General features: G+C 38.7%; 1 long non-coding RNA gene across 3 annotated transcripts in view; it reads left to right on the top strand.

Moving 5' to 3' along the window:
• The window catches only part of LOC109492102, a 1,189,585-nt gene that overhangs the window by 1,115,080 nt on the left and 48,596 nt on the right, over positions 1-25,909 (top strand). For 2 of the 3 annotated variants that reach the window (XR_006586545.1, XR_006586543.1), the window contains one exon: positions 19,542-19,583. The exons of the other annotated variant lie outside the window; for it this stretch is intronic. This is a non-coding gene — a long non-coding RNA (uncharacterized LOC109492102). The remainder of the gene's footprint in view (positions 1-19,541; positions 19,584-25,909) is intronic. 3 annotated transcript variants of the gene reach the window in all.

Genomic DNA, 25,909 nt, shown 5'->3' with positions numbered 1-25,909 from the left:
TTGGTCCCAATATAAACGTTGATCACCAGTTTGTGTGTCCTCTGGCCAGGATTTCTAGAAGGTGGCATCATTTGATGGCATATAATTAAGCCCACAAAAGTTTCTGAAAGGCAGCTTAATATCACTCAACAAGGCTAAGCTGAATTGGATTTGTCTGTCTAAACACGGGGCTTAAAATGAAAGTGCTAATCAAGCATCTTTTAGGTAAGCACCTCTTTCTCCTGTTTATTTTTGTCTGTGGGGAAATAGAGCTGCAGAAAGCAAAACCGAAGAACTGTTGTTGCTTGATGAAATGTCAGAGGCCCTGAAGCTGCTCTCTTGTTAATCCAGTGTACTTATTTCCATTATAAGGGACTTACTTGGGAATGGTAGGCAGTGAGAATGGGCAGCATGGAAAATAAACTTTAGCCTAAGGCAGTTGCATTGAACATAGAAGAAATGGAGGCTTTGGGTTTGCTGAAACAGAACTCTGAGAAGGATGGGGCAGCCATCGTTTAGTTAGTTCCTGACTATTGCCTTTGATCAAAAGGACAAGAGGAAATGCATTGTTAAGGTCACAGAGGGTTCTAGGGGAAATAGGAACCTAAGGTTATTATCCAGGCAATTCAGGCCAATTTTCCTCTTGAGTAATATAAATTAAAGCTGTTTAATTCTATTTCTCTCTCACCTCTCTTTTTAAATAATATCTAGCATGGCAAGCAGAAAATAATAGTATCTATCATGGTAAGCAGAAAAGCAAAACAAACGACACCAATAACAAAGTTTATAAGACTATAAACATATCTGAATTCTAAGCACAGAATTCTAGATCAAGAAAGGTGATTGTGTGCATTTTATACAACATCTCTGAGCCTCAGTTTCCCAAGCATGGGTTCTGGTGCTGGAACACAAGTTTCAGATTCCAGCTTTACCTCTTACCAACTGTGTGACCTCAGATAAATTATTCAACCTTGTGGCTTCCTCATTTGTAAAATGTAGACGACACTAATACCTATCTCACCCATTACTGTGAGGAGTAAATTAGTTAATGTGTAGAAAGTTAATACATAAGACCCAGTTAAAAAGAGTATAAATAAAAGTGCTCAATAAATGTTACCAGCTATTGTCATCCTTGCCATTATTGTCATTATTTCCTCATCTGTCAAAGAAGGAACAATTTCTACTTCCCTGAGTTGTGACATACATGAAATATTGATCTGAGTATCATAGAGCAATAATTTAATCCATGACATGTACTGAAAAATGTATACAATCATCGCTCCCCATGTATGTACTTTCTCCTGGCTTTGTGCCCTCAAAGAAGTCAATATACATGTATAGCTGTACATCTTTTCTAGTTCTATTCACCTTTCTTGAAAGAGTGTTTCCATATAAACTTCCCAGAGAAGGTCAATTGATACAGTGATCTGGACTCACCTTAAGTTGCCTGGAAGCCATAAGGCTATATATTACAAAATATATGCCCACATTTTAAGTTGAGATTGGAGAGGAGGAAGAGTTGAATAAAGCCTTCAAGTTCCTCCTCCCAGTAGCTATAACTCAAAGTATGTACTGCAACTCCCATTTGCCTGCAAGAAAGAGTTGCTGATGGATTGGAAAAGCAAATTGAAGAGCAAAGCAAGACAGTGGTGATCTATCCCTCCATGTTTGCTTAGTCTAGAAAACGTGATGACTTTTCCAGTCCTCTGGACTAGTTCCAAAAGAAGCACAGCTATTTAGCTGTGGAGACCCAGAAGAAATTCCAGCTAAGTCCATTTGGGAGAAAAATGACAATGTTTCAACTAGTCTTGAATAAAACCAAGTTAAGAAGAGAGGGAGGATATAATGTTTAGTAGTGACAACAACATAGTCTAAGAATGGAGGGCACAATGATGCCTGCCTTTATTCCATCTTCATCTTGGAGAACTAGTTATTATATTTTTAAATAAAGTGTGAAGGAGGGATAGAGACAGATGTTCCTAAAGGAAGCCTGGCTGGATTAGAAAGCTGCCATTGGATTATGTGGACACCATGGAAAACAATTTCCACAATCGCCACTCTCAAGGAGTTTATAGTCTAACATTGAGTACAGATAGGCAAAAAAGGAAGAATGAAAATAGATTATGGGTGTTAAGAGAAAGCAAATACAGCATAACAAGAGAACCAAACTTGGCCTATGAGTCAGGCAAAACCTTTATGAAGTAATTCATTTAAATTAAAGCTTTATTAAAAAGAACAGGTAAATAAAACCTTGGTCTCCCATTGATCATCTTGGATGATATCTCTGTTTAGTCATACATTAGGCATTATGTATGAAAATCATGTAGGTGTATATATACACACTTCTTTTAAATTAGAGAAATGAATTCCTCATGATAAATCCGAGGGGTAAGCAAAACTCTAAAAAGCTGGTGTCCTTAGATAAGTAAAAAACTAAAAGTGGACTTTGCTGATGGGCTCATTGGAAATAGCTGGTATAAACAGTCTCTAAAGTTTCTTCAAACATTAAAATTCTATGATTCCTTAATTAGTGCATAAAACATGACAATCATTTATGGGCATTTGCATATCATTTTATAGGAAATATCTCTATTCTTTTTGCTTGATTATTTCTTGAAATCCTCTCACCATTAGTACACTTACAAATTCCTGTGAGTTTTAGGGAATGGCCAACAATTGTTCAGTTAAATGGAGATGATATAGCAGAATGATTCAGCATCTCTCTCTAGAGTCAAGTTGTAGAGCTAGCATATAGATAGCAACTATTATTGAGTCCCCCTACCAGCTCTGAGAAAAGTGCATCTGTCTCCTCTACAGATGAGGAAACTGAAGGTCTTGGGTTGTTCAAGTTCAGCAACTCATTCAAAGTCATGGAGTACAGGAAAAGAGGGATGCAGAATCAGGTCTTCTGCATCCAAGTGCAGTGCTCCTTCCTTAGAAGAACAGCTGTGCCTATCACAGAGTTATGATGATGTCTGGTAAGATCAGGCATGCAGAAGCCCCCCCAGCCTGGTACTTGTTGCATGCTCCTCACTGTGTAGTGTTTTACTGAATTGAATGGGAAAAAGAAGAACCTCTTCTCTTGTTCTGAAACATTAAAACCCCCAAAGTACTCTGTCATGATGTCACAATACAAGAAAATTCCTTGATCTACTGGGAAATGTGTCCAAATAATTCATTACTGATAATAGCCAGAGTGGTAAAATTTATGACTATCATGCATTATTTTAAAGGAAGCAGATTCAAGGTTATCTACATACCAACCTCTCTCTCCCTCATTTGCATTCATATATACTTTCTTGAGTACTTGCAAAGGGGTGGTGGTTGAGCTAATTTGGGAACTTGCAAATGAGCACCACACATACAGACATCATTTGTCAGGTGTGTCCGATGGAGAAAAAGAATGAAGCATTGCTGCTCTAAATGGTAGCAAGTGATGTCAACCTCAGTTCTCAGCCTACCACCCAACAAGTACTTTTCACTGCTTTTCTTCACTTTTTGGGATGAGTGCCCCCACTTTCATCTTTGCTGGGTTATGTGAACCCTCAGAAAAGCTATGGCCTGGGGCTGCTTACTCTGATCAAGCTGCTGCTGCAGTCTACCAGAATGATGTCCTTGTCAAAGCTCAGCAAGATGGGCACTCCCTGAAGACTCATAAGCCTGGCACCCCTCAGCTCCCTGCAAGCCTGACCTGCAATGGCAGAAGCCTCTGGAAAAACAGCAGGGGCAGGGGGGGAAAAGGGGAGGGGAAAACAGAGTGTTACACAATATGCACCAACTCAACTCCTTGAAATCCCGCTCACAGGTTTCTAGAACGAGATTGAAGTGACAAGGAGGAGGCTGCTCTGACATGTATCCAGGAGGTGCCTTGATGGTGACTGACAACTTGTTATGCAGAAGCTTAATTGAACCCGATGGCCTCATAAATGAAAGCCAAGTTCTCCAAGCCAAGGGGAAAGGAAGTGGCTGTTGGGCTTGCTGTCTTTATTTCCCCAACAGTGGCCAAAAAACTGCCATTTTACAGGGGCACCTCCTGCCAACTAGTTTCCTGGGCTTTGCTATTCCTATAATTAATTCTTGACCCTGGAGCCTCTGGCATTTACTATGCAAGGTTCTCTGCAAGAGGTATATTATGTTAAATAAAGTTGTAAGGCCAGGGGCCTTGACTGCAGCTGCTTTAAGGGACTATGCACGAAGAATAACCCAGATCAGAAAGACATTCCAGATTCCTGAACCAGAGCCTTTCTGTAGAGGAAGGTTTTGGAAATTAGAGGCCCGCAGGAAAATCTTAGAGTAATCCTTTCCTCTCTAACAATAGCCACCTAGCATTTATTAAATAATTGCTGGAATTATGTTAGGTTGCTTTACATAAGTGATCTCCATCACAAAGCTGGAATCTGATCATTCTCACCCCCATTTTAGAGTTGAGGAAACTCAGACCTAGCATAGATGCCGAGGATATTTACCCAAGGATAGTGAACAGTGGGATGAAGACTTGAACCCCTATCTGTTTGAGTTCCAAAGCTGTGTGGTTTGTTCTAAAATAAACTGACAACATTTATAAAGTATTTGCTCTGGGCTGAGGATTCTGAGAAAAACTGTTAACAAGGACTCAAAGATTCCATTGATCATGTTGATATTAGTAACTGTAAGGATGAGGATAAAAAGATGAGTATAATAATAACCACGATAATAGTAGCATAATATTTTGAGATAGTAACTCACGTTTGCTTTACTCATTTTGAATTTCTCGTTCCTTTACCCCTCTTCCAGCAACAACTACCTCTTGTGCTTTTGCCAAACGTGCTGAAAACAGAAATCTTTACACCTTTCATTTTAAAAACTAAGAACCAGAGAGGGGAGAGGATTTAGGATACAGATAAAAATGTTTTAGATAGAAACAGGAAACACAGAATTGCTCCACTGTATTAAGTAAGGGAGAGAACAGAGAAAGCAGAGTCACTGCTTTAGTGTGTGCCAGTGAGACCCCAGAGAGGCAATAGCCACCTAGGGTATGGAGGATGGGGAAAGCAGCCTTGGAAAGAGTTCCCTAGTTTTATGGAAACCAATTTGACAATAAATTTCATATATTAACAAAAAAGAGTTCCCTACACTCAAGAGTGACATGGACATTGCAGAGAGTAGAGAGTCATAGTACATGTCCTGGTGACAAATGAGTAACCAATGACCTGGGACCAGAGGGGACACCTCCCTGACTCACTCCAGCTACTTGTTAGCAATCAAAGTTTAGAGCCATGGCCCAACCATAGAAGAGGTTTGTGAACACAAAGTCAGCTTCAGCTCTGAAGGTGAAATCTAAAAAATAGAATTCCACTGTGTTATATTTTTTAGCTAAAAAAAAAAGGAAAATGGTATTTGCATGTTTTGCACATTTGCATATATAGACTCATAGTAGCTTTAAAAATAGCCGTAATTGCATTATTATTATTGATCACTTAAAGGTGTATGACTACCCTCTGAACCCTACATTAAGTACTTTAAAAATATCCCCTCGTTTACCTTCCACAAGTCTATAGAATAGATGCTTTTATTAACCCCATTTTATGAAGGAGGAATCTAAGGCTTAGTAACTTGCCTAATGTTACATTGATGCGACATGCACTTATGGTGGCAACATTTGCCCCTTGCCATGGCCTAGTGATTTTTCTTTCTTGGCTAATTCTTTCAATACAGCAATGCCATCTTTACTGTACCATCATAGTTTTCCTGATTGTATCTGTAAGACACATGTGAAGCTATTTGTCATGTGAACCTGAAGAGTAAATAGTGAGATAGAAGTAAATGTGTTGGAAACAAGTCTAAGTGGAATGCTAGAAGGGGCAGAAGCATGATTAAACTCTAGAGCAGTCCATCTTTGATCTGAAGAAAGTAAACAAAAGATTTTAACTCCACACTTAATTTTCAGCCTAATCGTTGAAAGAAAGGAACCAAGATTACATAAATATGATGATATGATTAGGATAGATCAGATCATCTTCAGCAAGTAGTCTCTCTCCTTCCCTCCCATCTTTATGAGAAGAATACACTTCCCTGTTTATTGATCAATTGATATTGGGCTTGGTCATGTGTCTTTCTCTAGCCAATGAGATATAAGCAGGCATGCTGCAAGCTTGTGGAGTTGGTTTCACTATCTTGGACTTGAGTGATTATCCCTGAGAAAAAAATTACCCCTTCCCACATCTCACGGTGGCCACTACCCCTTGAGCTGTGTCCAGAATGAACAAAAAACAGAATGAATCAATCTCTATCCTAAACCAAGCCTGGATTAAACCTTTAACCTAAAAGTAACACCACCCAACATGATCCATAGATACAGGAGCAAGAAGTGAATGTTTATTCTTGTATATCACTGAGATTTTGTGGTTCTCTTTTATAGAGCAAAAACTGATGACAGTGATCAATATGAAAGGTTGTCCAGATGGTCATCTCTTCATTTTTAGTTTGTCTCTCTGGAGTCAAAGTTTGGTGAAGAGAATCATGAGATTGATGGCCTCCAATTTTCTGATATAGCTAATTTTTTTAGAGTGCAATGTACCTCATGAACTGGAAGGTAGAAGAGAAAAGCTTGACTTAGGAGCCTGAAACTATATGGAAATCTATATCTTCTTAGTAAGTCCCAGAGAAGAAAGCAAAGATATCTTCACTGAGCAATGAATGTGAGCATTAATTTCATATAGTGGGTGAACTTTCAGAATAGGAAGAATTTGGAGAAAAGTGTTAGTGCAAACATTTGTGGGGGAAATGTTTAAGATACTCTTTAGGCTTCAATGTCTTCATCCAAAAAATGTAAAAAATGTCTACTTTATGGGAGTGTTCCTTGTTCATTCATTTTACAGATATTTATTAAGCATTAATATTTATTGATTCACAATTTGCTATGGTATGTGTGGAAGATAGGAAAAATGGGAAAAAGGAAAGTAGGAAATTAAGAAAAAGAAATTTATCATCCCATGGTGTATATTGTCTAGTGAGCTAGATGATGTTCATAAAACCAAATAATCACAAGAGTTAAATAATGTATAATTAAAAACTTCAAAACATATTATAAAATACTAAAAGACATATAATAAAGTACTTAGTGCTAAATTATTGGTTTTTTACACAGTAATGCTCAACAAATGGTGGTGGTAGTCAGGGCAATGTGGCAGTTCTGATTGTCAGAGTAAAATTCTTAGATAGGTCCAAGTTCTCATGAAACTTGGGATTTTTTTTTGGTTTGTCTCTCTCTTTCCCTCTCTTTCACTCTGAGTTTGATTCAGATAAACATAATAGCAGCAACCAGTTTTTAACCGCTGGTGTGTTAATGATGAACTACATGGTCTTAGTTCTCTGGGTTTGTCTTTCTTTCTTTTTTTTTAAATTTTTTTAATGTTTATTTTTAAGATACAGAGAGACATAGCATGAGTGGCAGAGGGGCAGGGGCAGAGAGGGAGACACGTAATCTGAAACAGGCTCCAGGCTCTGAGCTGTCAGCACAGAGCCCAACGCTGGGTTCAAACTCATGAACCATGAGATCATGACCTGAGCTAAAGTCAGATGCTTAACCGACTGAGCCACCCAGGTGCTCCTGGGTTTGTCTTTTTTTTTTTAACTTTTTTTTTACATTTATTTATTTTTAAGAGACATAGAGAGGCAGAGCACAAGTAGGGGAGGGGCAGAGAGAGAAGGAGACACAGAATCCAAAACAGGCTCCAGGCTCTGAGCTGACAGCACAAAGCCTTTCTTAATACTTCACCCAGAGCTTCTGTACCAAATAAGGCGATGGTCTTCATGGAAGAAGGCATCTATGTAAAAACTTCGAAGCCTGCCATTTAATTTTGAGCTTAAGAACCAGTAAGGAAGGGGATCACCATAGGAGCAGTTGTCTACCATGTCTCTGACATTTCCTTGCCAGTGGTGTTTAATGGAAACCATAGGGCTTATAGCAGATGCCCCAGCAGTCTCATGGAACATAGATTATGCTCAACTGTCTTGGGTCTGATAAATTAATATAATCAGGGAACAATGAAAAGGAGCAGTAGAATGCCTACATTTGAAGGTACTGTTTCTATTCTTACTTTTTATACATAGGCCACTATCTTTAATTAAGTCACTTAGTAGTGCTGAGTTTATTTGTTCTCATCTATAAAATAATGGGATTTAAGTCGAGATGAACAGTTAGGTCCCCCTCTCTCCAACCATCTATGACTATATGACTCTATTTCAATAACATCTAAACTGGCCATATAAGTACCAGAGACACATACTTTAGAAAAAATTTAAGATAGGCAGAAGTCTAAAGATTCACACACCATGTCTTCCTAATGTATTTTTGCCATGAAAACCTTGATTTCCATGATGACATTGATACTGAAATTTCCCAAGGAGAAGACCTTTCAGTTAGAATGCTATTTTAAGTTTAAGATTCCCTGTACATCCATTATAGAAAGTATATTTCTGTGTCAGCTGAACTTCTAAGTCTAAAAATCAATGAGGCAAAGATGCTTTTATTGAGTTATTCCAATAATACCTATTTACTTTTTTTAATTTTTTTTAATGTTTTATTTATTTTTGAGACAGAGAGAGACAGAGCATGAGCAGGGGAGGGGCAGAGAGACAGGGAGACACAGAATCCGAAGCAGGCTCCAGGCTCTGAGATATCAGCACAGAACCTGACGCGGGGCTTGAACTCATGGACCGTGAGATCATGACCTGAGCTGAAGTCGGACGCTTAACTGACTGAGCCACCCAGGCACCCCCCTATTTGCTTTTAAAGGGGCCTTTGTCTAATGATAGAATAGTATAGCTGAGAAGAGTAATAGACTTCATCAGAATTAAGCCATTATTTCACAAATGGGAGCATTCGTATCCTTTTTTATCCTGTGCCAGCTTGGATTTGGTTTAACTTGAGATTATATTACTACATTGCTGTCACTATTGTTACAGGATGAAGGGAATGAGCATTTATTGACCACATACTATGTTAAATACTGTGACAGACAATTCCATATCATCACATTTTGTACCTCACTGTTTCAAAGTAAAGTAAGTATTAATATCACCATTTACAGAGGAGGGAACTGAGATTCAAAGTAAGTTGAATAAGCAAACTTTCTTTGTTGGTAGCAGAGCCAGAGTTTGAAGGTGTCCATATTTATTGTATCTATTTGCTCTCCAAAACCTGTGTGTGTGTGTGTGTGTGTGTGTGTGTGTGTGTGTGTGTGTGTGTTAGTAATTATTATTTTCCCTCTGGAGAGAAGAGCTTTTAGCTTTGATCAAATTTTCAATGGGGTTAATGGCACACTTAATATTCAAGACCCTTGAACACTCGTTCATATTATTATACTTGTTAATATCATTATTAACAACTACCTTATTGCAAAAATAATTTGGAAAAAATTTACTGCATGTATCAGTTAAGCTGGGCTGTATGATGCCTTCCATAGCCCAGTAACTTAAAATAACAAAGGTTCATTTCACGCTCAGTCTCCATGACCATGTGAAGAAGGTGATAGCTTCTGGGTGGCCTGCATTCAATAAGCCAGAGTGGCTGAGTCTCTGCTATCTAGAATATCACTGGCTAGGAAGACTGAGAGAATGGAGAATCACTTAATTTGCTCCTACAGGAACCCATAATCTCTGTTCATGTTTGGTTAGCCAACATTAGCAATATGGCCATACCTAACTATGGCATGAGGCCATAATGTTTCTGGATGCCCAAACTAGAATGGCAGTGATGTATACCCCACTAGAGTGGAAATACAAAGAAGGAAAGAAAGAAATACAAAGGAAAATTTAATATAGAAAAGAGGAATGTGTATAACAAGCTTCTCAACCATTGTTAGTGTTGACAAGAATATTTGACTCAGTTTCCTTGCAACTAAAGCACAAAAAATATATAATCATTTAAAAATTTATATTGTCTTTGGTGGTTGGCACACTTTTTCTGTAAAAGCCAAGAGAGTAGTTTTTATCAGCTTTATGGGCCATTCTTCTCTGTCAAACTACTCGCCTCTGCTGTTGTGGCAGCCATAGACAAGAGATAAATGAATGAAAATGATAGTTTCATTTGGCCTAAGGGCTACAGTTTGTGGGCTCCTGACCTATAGGATCAGCATGCATTGGTTGCTTAAAAATATCAAAGATTTTTCTAGCTTAATGTCAAAGACAAATTTGTCCATTGGCTGTGCATAATGGAACTTTAGTGATGAACTAGGCATCTTCAATGAAATTCCCATAACCGACACATTATTGCATCCTAAAAAGTCATATGGCTCTTTCTAAATGAAAGCTAAGGCATATCATAATTCTATGAGGTGAAAAAAAGTGCATAAGTTCACAAGCTTCTGGTAGCCTTGCTTAATCTAGGGAAAACATCGGGAATAAATAGAAGATGCATAGAATATCCTTAACACACATTGATACATCAATATTATTTCTTGCAACTTAGCACTTGAATAAAAACCAAAAGAGGGCAGCTGATGTCTAGCAAGAGTATGGAGTACAGATAGTCCGAGTTGTAACAATATCATAAACTTAAAGAAAAATTAGAATTTCCTGGGAAGAGTGAGCTGACCTGCTTTGAAGATCCTCTCCTGAGCTGACAGTGACTGAAGTGATGCATATATTTCATTAAAAAGATTGTTGATTTAGAACCTAGGTGTTCCTCCTCCCATGTTAGGTCTCTTCTACTCAGCCCATGAACTTCCCCATAACTGCATAGGATGACATGTAAGAGAGTTTCAAAACTGCACCTCTGGAAACAGGCATACCTGTTATGCTTCGTTTTGTGTTTATCTTATCTCCCTCACTTACTTGCCCTGTGAACTTGGGAAAATTATTACAATTTTACAAATCCCGGTTCCCTTATTAGATGAAATTAGGATAATAATACAACCTCCTATGTAGAGTTGTTCTTAGTATTCAAAATGGTAAGGCACATAAAATGCTTAGTCCGATTTCTGACATATAGTAACTGCCCAACAAAGTAGAGCTACTATATTTTACTGTTACCATTAGACTCATCTTCTTTCTCCTTATAAAATAGCATATGTTTGAATGCAATCAATCTGCAAGCTCTCTGCTCCTCACTTACGCAAATAAGTGACTCCGCATAAACAAACACTCTTCACTGCCTGGAGTTTGAGTGAACAGTTTTGGGGGGATAGTGAGGATTTACTTTTAAATCACTTTATCTCTCTGGACATAGACAGCAGAGCAAACCAGAGCATTCACTTCAGCACTTTTCATGGATAAATAAGTAACAATAACAGGAGTGTTAACTTTTAAGTTTCTCAACTCAGCATCTGTTACCAGCTTTGATTTGTTCAGAGAAAACAGGTGTGCACTCACATGCTCACATGCTCACAAGCTCACATGTACACACACACACACACACACAGAGCACTGAGGTCAGAGAAAAGGTCTCAAAACCTTAAGTCCATTCAGCTACACAGTGGGACATCCCTGCCTTAGCTTTAAACATCTTTTGAACAGTTAAGGGGCACTGTCAGTTTTTTGTGTGGGCCACCCACTAGGTTAGACAGACTTTCCACTTATTATGCCTAATGCTAGGCTTTGTGTGTGTGTGTGTGTGTGTGTGTGTGTATTTATATATACATACATATATATACATATGTATATATACATATATATGTATATACACACACATATATATACTTATATATATATAATATATATATTTGTGTGTTATATATACTGTGTGTGTGTTATATTATATATACTGTAAAATCTTTGTGAGCATAATTTGTTCTGGAAACATGCTTGTAACCGGAAGCACTTGTATATCAAAACGAATTTTAAGAACCATTGGCTCAGTTGTGGTCATGTGACATCCGGTTTCATATACTACTCGTATTACAAGGCATTGCTCGTTTATGAAGTTAAAATTTATTAGAAATGTTTGCTCATCTTGGGGAACATTTACAGAACAAGTTACTTGCTATCCAAGGTTTTGTGAAAATGTTAAATGGAAAGGAAACAAAATACTCCTGTATTTTACATAGAAATTGATGGTCAGATTTTTCTTTCCTCTAACAATGGTTTAATCACTTTCCTGATGCAAAATGTAACTGGAGACACAAAAAAACAAACTTAAAAGTTGTCTTTGCCAAATACCATTTGCCTTTGGACAAGGTGAAGACAGGTTTCCTTCCTTCCTTCTTCCCTTCCTCCCTCCCTCCTTTCTTTCATTTTAGGAAAATAAGATGAAATATTTATACTGATCCTCCTCCCATGTTTCCAAATCCTCTGTAATATGATCTCTGCCTGCTTTTTAACATTATTACCCATTTCTCTTTCTCATGAAGTCGCCCCTCTTTTCACACTGAACTATTTCTTACTTTGTTTTGTTGCTAAGGTCTCTTCTTCGTGTATTACTCCTCCTCTTGCCCTGTCACCATCTGAATAGATCTTATGCATTTACATTTTTTTAACATTTGTTCATTTTTGAGAGTGAGAGAAACAGAGCATGAGCAGGAGAGGGGCAGGCAGAGAGAGAGGGAGACATAGAATCCGAAGCAGGCTCCAGGCTCCGAGCTGTCAGCACAGGGCCCAACGCGGGGCTTGAACTCATGGACTATGAGATCATGACCTGAGCTGAAGTCGGACACTTAACCGACTGAGCCACCCAGGTGCCCTGTACAGATCCTGTGCATTTACAACAGTGAGTTACAACTGTACAAAATAGTCACTAAGCAACTACAAGCTGGATATATGGAAATGGGATAAATGAGTTATTTTCTCTTCTCTGGAATATATACTTGAAGGAAAGGATCTCATCCTTTCACTGTAAACTCCATACTTTTTAATATAAAGTACTTAATAATGGTTGGAGGATGTAAAATAGCTGCCCTAAAGAGTTCAACAGTGAAAGAGTTCAGAAAGTGGGGGCCTCTGATTTGTGTCTCAACTTTAGGGACCACCATTCTTGCACCTTCCCTAGGAGGCGGGAGAGGAGGAGTCAGTTGGGTTGAGGAGAATATTCACCCAAGTCACACTCCAAACTGCCTTAAACCCACCACCTCAGTGACCTCTTTGCTAAGTCTGTCCTCCTCAAGGTGGGCTTCACTGTCAGTGTGTGTAGCCTGGGTTCAAGGGAGTGCATGGATGGAGAGTGGACATGGGTGGAGGCAGTGTTGTCTCCACAGGTACATGTAAGGCCCTTCTTGCCACAAGTTGGAACCAGGGATAAGAAGAAAAGGAGCATGAAGCTCCAGGAATCAACCATTCTAAATTAAATCATTACTTTCCATGTTGTGGCAAAAGTATATTTGTCAAGGCAGATACAACATGGTTTATTTAAATTTGTTAGTCTGAGGTTGACATGTGTGGCTCTCCTTTTGTGTTCTTACCCCAGGCCTACAAATGTTAGGCCTGGGAGGGATCAAGTGCTCTCTCCACTCTCCAAGAGGTCTTTCTCGATCTTCTCAGCCACCTCGGAACTCCCCTTTCTGTAGCTTGCTCACTCCAGATGCCACTTTTAGTTGTGAATCGGGGATACTTATGAACAGACATTTCCATACCAGATTATAAGGTTTTCAAAGCAAGCTCCACATTCCAGATTCATCTTTGCATCTTCTCTACACCCATGGCAGTCTGTCTTACAAATTATAGATAATAAATGTGTTGAATTCATAGAAAAATAAATATCTCAGAAAATGTGTCAATTTTGCCTTGTTCTAGAATGTACCAGGCATATAATAATTGCTCTCATCAAAGCCATTTGGCTGCAACACACACACACACTCAAGTTAATACAATAAAGAATTCAATGAGACACCCAAGATCTCAAGGGGATGGACGAGGACTGGGACTCACAGCCACTGAAACTGAGGGTTTGGGGATGTGAGAGTGGGTTTTCTCTAGGGCTAAATTACTGCTCTTCTCGCTGCTGCTGCTCTACAGAGACTGACTTCTCCTGCTCCCCAGGTTTGTACTCTACTTATAGCTCTATCCTTGGTCCTTTTGTTTGCCTTTATCAGACAGAGTTCAACCAGAGAAACAGAGCCACTAAGAGATACATATCAAGAGATGTATTGCAAGGGATTGGTTTCTGTGGTTGTGGGCGCTGGGCAGGCAAGTCAGAAATCTGTAGACCAGGCCATCAGGAGGGGCAGGCTGAGGCTGCAGTCCACAGGGACATTTCTTCTCCATAGGGAGCCTCAGTTCACCTCTGAAGGCCTTTCAGCTGATTGGATCAGGCCTGCCCAGATCCTCCAGGATAATCTCCATTATTTAAAGTCTACTGATTTTTGGACTTTAATCACATCTACTAAATACCTTTACAGCGACAACTAGATTAATTTGATTGAGTAATTTGGCCTGTAGCTTAGCCAAGTTGACACACAAAGTAGGCCATTACGCTGCCTCTGGCCCTTAACTAGCCAGACCCTTTGCTTAACTTCCCACATTGAGACAGTCCCATTTTTATAGTTAAAATGATCAAAAGGATTATATTAAGTTCTAGAAATTAATGGTGTCATCCCTGGTGAGATAAAAGAGGCAAGAAAATATGAGTGCATGGATCTGCTCCTTCCAGATACTGGCATGGAAGGGTTCTTTTTTTTACATTTATTTATTTTTGAGAAACAGAGTGAGACAAAGCATGAGAAGGGGAGGGGCAGAGAGAGAAGGAGACACAGAATCTGAAGCAGGCTCCAGGCTCTGAGCAAGTGGTCAGCACACAGCCTGATGAGGGGCGCAAACCCACGAACGGTGAGATCATGACCTGAACTGAAGTCGGATGTTCAACCGACTGAGCCACCCAGATGCCCCTGGAAGGGTTCTTTAAAAGCAGTGTGTGCATGGCTAACAAGAAGCCTGTCTTCTAAAATGTCTACCTTTCCTTGGCTTTTTCCTTAATACCACGGAAGTCAGGGGCAGACTATGAGAGGCAAGGCATACTCACAGTTTCTGAAACATCCTTCCCCCAAACAAGAGTTTTATATTGATGAAATAAATTTGAACCATACATCAAAAACAAAAACCAAACCTCATTCATTACAAGTATTAAATATAAAGGCAAACCAATAGAACGTAGCATGGTCATAAAATTTCTAATTTGCTTCATACATCACCATCATCATCATCATCATAGTAATAACAATAATAAAATATGTGAGTGAATCTTGGCTATTTTTTCCCTGTGTGTCACTAACACAGCTTAATTTTTTCATTTTTTTTTTCACTCAGAATTATATTTATTTGCAGGGTAAACACCAACTTGGCTTCATAATTCTGCAAGTATATAACTTTGATAGAGATGATAAAATTTTACTCACCAATGGCAGGTTTTCCCCTCAATATATCCAATTAAGTTTTCATCCTAAAGCAAAGTCATACAGATCACAGTGGAAACAAACAGTTGTTATGGGCTGTGGCTGAACTGAATGCTAATCATGGCTGGCTTTCTTCTCCATGAAATGTATTATTTTACAGTGACATTCAGAATAATATAAATGAGTCGTAAAATGCATTTTCATTCTCTAGGCTCCATTTTGCAAATTCTGTAAATGAGTCATGCACCTATTGGTTTGCTTTTGATGCCACAGATTGCTGTGTTCTGTGGTTTTAGATACCCAGTCTCTCTTGCTAATAACCTCCTTGTCCTAAGTGGAAGACAGAAAGGTCAGAGGTACAAAGGAGTGATTCTAAAAACAAAGAGGAATCATAAGAAAGAATAAGGTGTGTGTTCAGTGTCACTCATTTATGACTGATTTGTAAGGAACCCCTATTTCATTTTCTTTTATTTCATTTTATTTTTTTAACGTTTATTCTTTTTTGAGAGACAGAGTGTGAGCGGGGGAGGGGCAGAGAGCGAAGGGAGACAGAATCTGAAGCAGGCTCTGGACTCTGAGCTGTCAGCACAGAGCTCTATGCCGGGCTCGAACCTACAAACCACAAGATCATGACCTGAGCCAAAGTCAGACACTTAACCGACTAAGCCACCCAGGCACCCCAGGAGCCCCTATTTTGTAAAAGATACTGTGTTAGGTACTCTGAGTCCTATATACAAAATACAGATCAAGTTCTAAAAATCCACTATCCAATCTTAGGATAAGACATGTTACAGAGAGTATGACAATATTTAAAGCAGGAATAGAGAAAAAGCATGCATTGTTTTATGGATGTCCAGTGGAGGACCAGATTGCATCCAGTGGAGAGAAAGCATGACATCATGGAAGAGTTTTGAAGGACACTGAAGATGGGACAGCCAAAGCAGTGCAGAGCTATGAACAGCTCAGGCAGTGGCAAAATGTGGGAAAGCAGGTGTGTGTGGGCACAAGAAGTCATCCTGTGTGAATAGAGGAGGGCACAGCCAAAATAATATAGCAGGACCCAGATTATGAAAGACCCTGGATGCTAGGATAATATGTGTTTTTATTTCCAAGGAATGCAGCATATAATCTGTGAACAAGTATGATGAAGAGTTGATGGCAGAAACACATGCACTCAGGGGCTTTGCTGCTTACATATCACCTTCCACCCTTAGACTGTGGTCCATGGACCTCTGCTGTTTCTGTTTGCTACTGGTTCATACTGACATAAATACAGAAAATGAAATTATGTATTTAAGATTTTTTTAAAGAATAATCTCTGAAATACATGATATTGTATTTTCTAATACATAATGGATTGAAAAAGGATTGATTCTCCACCAGAGGTAATCTGAGAGATATCCCAGTGCTTCCCCTACAGGATGCTTAGCCTACAGATATATTCACTTTACAATTGCAGTCAAAATTTTGTGTCTGTTTTTCTCTTGTTCCTAAATTCCCTCATCTCATTGGACATTTTTCTTAACTTCACTTTGATCTTGACATTTTAATACTGCATCTTAATCATGACCTTTTAAAAGGGAAGATTTCAGAGCACAGAAATTCACCCCACGTAATCTAAAGTAGGGGTTTAAAACCTCACGCCAGTCAGAGTGGCTAAAATGAACAAATCAGGAGACTATAGATGATGGCAAGGATGTGGAGAAATGGGAACCCTTTTGCACTGTTGGTGGGAATGCAGACTGGTGCAGCCACTCTGGAAAACAGTGTGGAGGTTCCTCAAAAAATTAAAAATAGACCTACCCTATGACCCAGCAGTAGCACTGCTAGGAATTTACCCAAGGGATACAGGAGTGCTGATGCATAGGGGGCACTTGTACCCCAATGTTTATAGTAGTACTTTCAACAATAGCCAAATTATGGAAAGAGCCCAAATGTCCATCAACTGATGAATGGATAAAGAAATGTGGTTTATGTACACAATGGAATATTACGTGGCAATGAGAAAGAATGAAATATGGCCTTTTGTAGCAACATGGATGGAACTGGAGAGTGTTATGCTAAGTGAAATAAGTCATACAGAGAAAGACAGATACCATATGTTTTCACTCTTATGTGGATCCTGAGAAACTTAACAGAAGACCATGGTGGGTGGGGGAGGAAAAAAAAAGGTTAGAGAGGGAAGGAGCCAAAACATAAGAGACTCTTAAAAACTGAGAACAAACTGAGAGTTGATGGGGGGTGGGAGGGAAGGGAGGGTGGGTGATGGGCATTGAGGAGAGCACCTTTTGAGATGAGCACTGGGTGTTGTATGGAAACCAATTTGACAACAAATTTCATATTAAAAAAAATATAAAATAAAGTAGAGGTTTAAAAACTATATCCCCTGGACTAAATCTTGTTCTCTATTTTGTAAATGAAATTTTTATTTGAACACAGACATGCCTATTTATTTCCCTTTTATTTAGATGTTTTTGTGCTACCACAGACTAGATGCTATGACGACTGTGTAGCCTTCCAGTCCTAAAATATTTACTAACTCGTCTTTATAGTAAAAGTTTATATGGAAATTGATTGAGTCTTGGAATGGAGATTATTCACTAGATACCCCAAATCCTTCCTTTCCTCAATGACTAGCCAGGAACAAGTTTGGGACTATGCTGAGTTTTCGAAAGGCATTGAGAAACAAGAAGGCTCCCAAATACAGATTTGCACACCTGCCTGGGACAGGTGTGAAAGGAAGCTCAGAGGACAGGCTGCATCAAGTAATCTCTTACACTGATTTTTCAGTTTAGCACAGATAAGGATGTGAGCTAATGAAATTTTATGGGACAGATGTCATCCCTTTTACTGAGTTTAAAAGATCATGTCAGGTATATATGCCAGAGATTATAATGCCCACATAAACACACAGGAGAAGCTGAGATCATTTCAGCTAAGAATTTCTTCGGGAATGTATTTTAGTTTTTGCTTAAGCTTCTAAAAGCATCAGGACAATCAGTAGAGGAATTTGACCTGAAGAGTAGGTTCTTATATTTGCATAACTGGAATTATATAAAAAGGGAAAGATGTTAAGTAAAACTATGTTATTTTCTTCGCTCTATATTTCTTGCTACATATTTGTGTAGTTGCCATTGTGCAGCAGATCCACTGCCATATAATCTGCTACACGGCACATTTTTTCATACTCAGCTATATTCTCAGAAGCAAAATCACTCTGCAACTAAGAATAAGAGGAGAACTAAGTCTTCGTGTAAATCCTTTGTAAAACAAGAAAGGGTATGCTGTTAATCTGCAAAATAAACCTAAGTGGTAGGAAGTCTTACCCCCCACGTTATGAGTGAAGATGCTGAGATGAGAGAAGTTATATAACTTGCCAATGTCCCATAGGTAGGAAGTGAAGGAAACTGTATTTAAATCTCATATGTTCTTCCACATTCTCCTGGGTACAGTTTGATAAAAATAAATACTGTGTCAGAATACAAATTCAAGTGGAAGAAAAGAAAAATGAGCAAGATTGGGGTCCATAGGGGTTAAAAATTCCTCCACTCAGTATAGACAAGATCAGGTGGGAAAAGAATGGAGGCAAGTTGATTATATAGATGTGAAGGAAAGGTAGGAGTAAAAAGAGTGATGTTGGGTAGAGACAAGGGTTAGAGGAATATTGAATATATTTTGAATAATAAAGCAGGTTCCAAATTTTCAAGTCTCTGCATACATATATATTTATGAATACCTATTATGAACAGTGAAACAGAACATCTGTATCCCACACATAGAGGAATACAAGGAGGTGGAATTAGTCCTGTGGCTCACTAGGATCTACTGGCATTCAGAAACAAATTCATATTTAAATGTTTTGTGGCTCATAAATCCAGCCGCAGGTGAACAATGTTTGCAAATCACTAATAAGTTACAAATGTACACTTACTGTGTCAGTACCTAGACTATTCAAAGTCATTGCAAGGGTATATTTCATTCAACTAATTTTTAGGAAAATGAATCTTTTTCTCTATTCAACTGTCTTAGGAAAAGGAATCTCTCCTCCCCCACCCCACCCCACCCCAATACGTCTGTTCACACAAATCTTAATCAAACCTTAATACCCATTTCTGTGTGTGAGTAAAACAGCAAAATTTGTGTAATGATTCTATAGTTCATGATTTTTAGAGAAGTTTTTGACTTAGAATACCTTTAAAAGATGGGTTGTGTTTCCTTATATGTCTCTGTATTATATTAACAACTGCTTCTTATGCTCTGTAGGCCAATTTCAATATGAAAAGAAACAGACTGCCAAGCTTAGAGGTGAGTCATCCAGGAACTAATCTGCTCCTGAACATCTTCCCAGGTACTACAGAATTCAGACACTAGCCCAGTGTCCCAAAAGAATGTGAAACTGTAAGAATTCCAGAGCTATGGAGGCCTGCCAGTCACCTGCTGGCATTCTAGTCCGCCTAGATATTCTTCAGATTCTACCACACGAACATAAATCCCCCACTGTGTGTGTTCCTCTGTTCTAGAGAAAGAGCCTCCCATCCACTCAGTTTTTGAATCTATACAACAGGATTTCATCCTTACCTCTCCCTCTTCATCACCATCAACACGTAGTTGCATGTTTTTAACCAGTTCCTAATGACTACCGACTACCTTTCTTAACACATCTATTCTACCTATTTCGGATGCCCTGGCCTTGTGTGGGTGACCATTTTCCCAGAAACTGCTGCAATTGCCTCAGACGGATCTCTCCACTTCCATTTTTGTCTCTCTCTAATCTATTCTTCATGGAAAAGCCTGGGTGGCTCAGTCAGTTAAGCATCTGACTCTTGGTTTCTGCTCAGATCATAATCTCACAGTTTGTGAGTTTAAGCCTTACGTTGGGCTCTGCACTGACAGTATGGAGCCTGCTTGGGATTCTCTTTCTCTCTCCCTCTGTCTCTGTCTCTCCCCTGCTCTCACACTCTCTCTCAAAATAAATAAACTTTAAAAAAAAAAGCATTCAGCTCTAGAGGAAAGGCAAATATCTCAGTGGCAAGATGACTGTGACTTCTCCATAGCATGTTGTCCAATTTGATTAAAACGAATAGTTTTATTTTCCTTTGTTAAAATACAGATGTTGATGATTATGGTGTAGTCTTATTCTGTGAAGTTGAGAGGGGCACGATCTGACTAGGCCCCCTTGTCAGTGTTGGATCTTTACCTGAGTTATGACGTCTTAAGGTTTCTTTCTAATACCTATGAATAAAAGTTTGAGACTCTTATACAGTGTGATGAAATAAAACGGTGACCCATATTTCACATAGAGCTGATTTTTGTCTACTGTCATATACTGCATGGATTCTCAACATTGGCCCTGCTAATATTTTGGACTAGATGAGTTTTTATTAGAGAAAAACTGTTCCAAACATTGTAGAATGTTCAGCAAGATCCATAGCCTTTACCCCCTAGATGCCAGTAACAGCTCCTGAGTTGTGACAGCCAGTAATATCTTCAGATGTTGTCAAAATGGTCCCAGGGGGTAGGAGATAAAACCATCACCAGTTGAGAAATACTGATACAATGAATTATATCATATTTAAGACCGTTGCATCATTTTTCCCTTGAAGGCTCTTGGATATTATGGGAGGGAGAAGCTTTGATAATGTGTGTGTGTGTGTGTGTGTGTGTGTGTGTGTGTGTGTGTGAATGTGTGGGTATGTTTTACATTGTGACGTAGAGGTGTCATAATTTCTGAGCCCCCTGCTCGAGGGTACTTTGGCTGACCATAACAAGCATCCAAACTAGAGAATTCTGCCTCTTGTTCCATTTTTCACTCTTTTTCAAGAATTAGAATTCTTTTTTGTCTCACTAACTTTTCTCAGTTCTTATAACTATTATTTTCCTGTGCTTATTATGGCATAGAAGTCATTATGACAGATTCATAGACAGAGTTCTTCTCCTCTTTTCCCCCTTTTATCTTTCAGTGTGCTAGTGAGGGAATTTTGATAGCTTCTTAAATGAACACATTTATGTGCATGTATCATGTAAAATAACAGCTGCTTTTAAAACATGACCCAGAGAGCCAGTCCTGTCCTGGGTGGTTCCTCCTATTCACCACACTTCCTGTGCTAGGAGAAACAAGTGATTGATTCTGGACCATGTTATTTGCTTATGCTGATCATCTGAAGAGCAACACAACTGCCCAGTAATTGGTTTTATTGGCTTTTCCAGAGTTCTGCATGGAGTGTAAGCATCAAAGAGTGTCTCTCTGTTTCCAGTGAAAATTGCTTTTAATTTTTTGGTTGCCTGATAAGCTAGTGAGAGAGAAATGTTTTAAGCACATAATCCTGGGGTCTATTGTTAGGAGTGATTTTATTTTCTTATCTGTTGACATCCGTTCCCAAGCAGTTTGTGCCTTTAATCAATAGTTTATCATTCCATAGCAAAGAAAAATCAGGACAATTTTTGTTTGTTCATTTATTTGGATCTATTTCCATTTCTTTGCAAGATAAGCTTGTTGGCTTGGTCTTTGATGTACATAATTTCTGGGAACTACAAAGAAAATTTGACCCTATCTTGCCCCCAATGTTTTTCTAATGTTCAACTTAGAAATTTATTTCTTTGACAAAAGTTTTGGAATATTAATCAAATCTGGATAATCTGCCTTGACTTAATAACAATTTTGTACAGCAATGTGTAATCAATAGGAGTAAGAAAAGAGCATAGATCAATTACTGGTAGGAATAGGGAAGAAAGTTCTGGAGAGTACTGAAGATCATTATTGCCTATGCACCAATTTGTCCCCAGTGAGTCCCAAGTATTATCGTACCTTTCATTAGGCTAAATTAAGTAAGTGTGAGTACATCTTTCTGTAGCTTTCATAGGTACATGTGAGTAGTGACCGTATACTTTTAACGGATGGGTTTCTTGTTTTGTTTACATATGAGAATTATATCCAATCACTCTTACTAGGAGATAGAAAAGTTCTCCATAAAAGTAGGTTATTTGTCTGTTTTTTCTCACTATTTTGTATTTAAAGTTCTTAGTAAGTTTATAATGAATGAATAAATTCATGAATGAATAAATGAGTGATAAGAAAAAAGAGATGTGGTGATTGTTCCTCCCTATTATCTTTAAATTGCTGTTAAATTTGGGAAACCCCTGGCCAGGAGGGTTGTCCATCAAAGTCCCATTTCAGATATACAGTGCACCCGCAAAACTTTACTGGTGTTCACAGTAGTTGTACTCCAGGGATCTGCATTGTGTTTGATGTCCTGGGCCTATAGGCATAAAAGGCTGTTTGGAAAGTGGAAAGTGTCTAGGCTTTTGTGTCCTTTGATACTACTCTGTATCCTACATGTACCTCTCACTAGCTTCAGGACCTTAGACTCCCTGAGCCTCCATTGCCTCCTGAAAATACAGAAAACTAGCATAAGCTGTTGATTCCCTCTTCCAAACAACCTCAGAGAAACAACAGATCAGGGAAGGTTTGGATCTAAGGTTTTTTGTGAAAACTTCCCTGGGGATATCAAACACTTATATGAACTGACGTGTGGCAAGTGGCAACCTTGCAGCCCTAATGGTGGGATACCAGGAGCAGAGAGGTTACAGAGAGCATTGAAGGTCTTTTATGCCTCCTCACCACTTGGCTTGAAGGATTTCTGACTGCCCTGATGCCCCAGGGAGTCAATGGTCAGTAGCAATTTCTTGGTCTTTCTGGTGTCAGCGGAGCTGAAGTCCAGCTCAACCTGATGGGAATGTGTGGATGGCTTTACCCCCCTCTAACATTCATTCTTCCATCTCTTCCCCTTTCGAAGTCCCCAGCCATGGTACATTACAATCTAAAGAAAATGTTTCTGGGGCACCTGAATGGCTCAGTTCGTCGAGTGCCTGACTTCAGCTCAGGTCATGACTTCACACTTCTTGAGTTCAAGCCCCGTGTCGGGCTCTGTGCTGACAGCTCAGAGCCTGGAGCCTGCTTCAGATTCTGTGTCTCCCTCTCTCTCTGCCCCTCCCCCACTCATGCTCACTCTCTCTCTTTTTTCTCTCTCTCAAAACCAAATAAACATTAATTTTAAAAAGTAATAATAATAAAGAATGTTTTCTCCCTCTGCTAGCTTGATGTTCAAAGGGTTTAAAGGAGAATCCGTGGTCATATTATTTGTCTAGTGGAAAGGCAGCAAAGGAGGTTGCTGACAACAGTTCTGAGGCACATTCCTTCTGACCCCCTTAAATTCACAGGAAGAATACAGACTACTAGGACCTTGGGTTCAGCTGCTTCTCTATACCTAATAACACCCAGATTTTTCTGAAACCTTCTGGGTGACAGGAGTTCCTCACCAAAATAACCAGATGCTTGGGGAATACAACCATTAAAAGAAAACATTAGAGAGAGAGCAACAGTTACTACATAAATTTGAAAAAAAAAAAAAGATTTAAATTAATTAAATTTAAATTAATTAAAAAGTATACGCAGTGACATAAGGGAGAATGTTCATAAAATTAAGAAAATTATGAACAAATTAGTCATCAAAAGTATAGTAGTTATTGTCATAGTCAAGAGAACTCTAAAGAGAATTGATGATTAAATGTAATGTGGTATTCTGGATGGGATTCTGGAACAGAGAAAGGAGATCAGGTAAAAACTAAGGGAATCTAAAGTATGGATTTTATTTTTTAAAATTTTTGTTAATGTTTATTTATTCTTGGTGGGGGAGAGAATTACTTTCCCCTCTCCCTGTAAAAAGCACAAGGGGATTTTTTTTTTCTCCAATATTGCTGTAAAATCTGATCAGGCTCCTGGAAATAAAATTCACAAAAGTGTGGGGGCCCTCCTAGGACTGGTGTGAGTGTCAGCAGGGGAGGGGCAGAGAGAGAGAGGGAGACAGAATGCAAAGCAGGCTCCCGGCTTCTTGCTGTTAGCACAGAGCCCAACGTGGGGCTTGAACTCATGAACCACGAGATCATGACCTGAACCAAAGTTGGATGCTTAATCGACTGAGCCACCCAGGTCCCCCAAGTATGGACTTAAATAATGTGTCTATATTGGCTCATTAATTTTGACTAACATACATTACTAATGTAAGATGTTAGTGATAGGGAAACTGGACGTGAAGTATATGAGAATTCTATATACTATCTTTGCAACAATTCTATAAATCTAAATCTATTTTAAACTAAAATATTTATTAAAAATAAGTAAGGGCTTACGGTTTTCAGTCCAACATGCAAGGAGCTCAGAACCAGACATCCTAACAATAAGCAAAAAGCTGAACAAACTGAAAAATCAACAACTCTTCTTATATCTTCCAGAAAAATAAGATTGCAAGGCAAACCACTGACTCTAAAATTGGAGACACAAAAAGAAAAACGCAAGTAGTCACAGTTTACCAGAACAGAAACCCAAGAGCAGAAATCTGTGTGAGAACCAGTACCAGGGTAAAAAAAAAAAAACAACCCATAAACTGTAACATATTTCTTGAGGCTCACTGTGGACAAATCTGGGAGTTAAAAACTCCAGGGCAAACCAGTCCTGGGAGGGCCCCATACTTTTGTAAATTTTATCTCCAGGAGCTTGATCAGATTTTACAGCAAATATTGGAGGGAAAAAAAAATCCCCTTGTGCTTTTTACAGGGTGAGGGGGAAAGTAACCATTTATAAATATATCAGATTGTTTTGTTTTGTTTTGCTTTAAGATTCACTCTCAGAAGAAACTATTTTATCATAGCCTAAACTATCAGAGTTTCATCAAAGCCTAACTGATCTGGGGGAAGGGAAATATCCAGCCCCACTCCAGCTATCCTGTCCCATCAAAGGGAGAGAGGGGTGGAAAAGCCCTTGTCAAGTTCACAACCCAAGGGCTCAGACTGATTAAAATCTAAGACCTAATCATAAGACCATAGAATGCATCCCTTCCCCCCATATCTTATCATCACATTACTAAGGATCTATTTACAGCAAGTTTTTAACCCAGTATATAATATCAAGCCATCAAGAAAATATTACAAAGCATACTAAAAGCCAAAATTACAGTTTGAAGAGACAAAGCAAACTTAAGAACCAGACTCAGATATGTCAGGGATGCTAGAATTACCAGACCAGTAATTTAAACCAACTGTGATTTAATATACTGAAGGCTCTAATGGATAAGTAAACAACATGTAAGTATATATGGGCAATGTAAGCAGGAAGATCAAAATTCTAAGAAATAACTTAAAAATTTGAGATAAAAAACACTGTAATGCATTTGAAGAATATGTTTAATGGGCTCATTAGACTAGATGTGGCTGAGAAAAGAATCTCCAAGCTTGAGGATAGCTTAATAGAAAGTTCCAGAACAAAATAGCAAAGATTAAAAAAAGCAAAAGAATATCCAAAAAATGCAGGCCATATGTGTAATAGGAAACTAGAGGAGAAGAAAGATAAATAGAAGAAATATCTGAAATAGCAATTACTGAGAATTCCCCCCAAATTAATATCATACTGCAGATCCAGGAAGTTCAGAGAATACCATGCAGGATAAGTGCCCCCACAAAACCACACCTAGCCATCATATTCAAACTGCAGTAAATAAAAGATAAGTATCCTGAAAGAAGCCACAGGGAAACAATACCTTACCTACAGACACAGTAAGAATTTCTGACCTCCCCTCAGA

The sequence above is a fragment of the Felis catus genome, chromosome D1 (genome assembly GCF_018350175.1).
Source record: "Felis catus isolate Fca126 chromosome D1, F.catus_Fca126_mat1.0, whole genome shotgun sequence".
NCBI classification, from domain to species: Eukaryota; Metazoa; Chordata; class Mammalia; order Carnivora; family Felidae; genus Felis; species Felis catus.
This window is presented reverse-complemented; position numbering and strand designations above follow the sequence as displayed.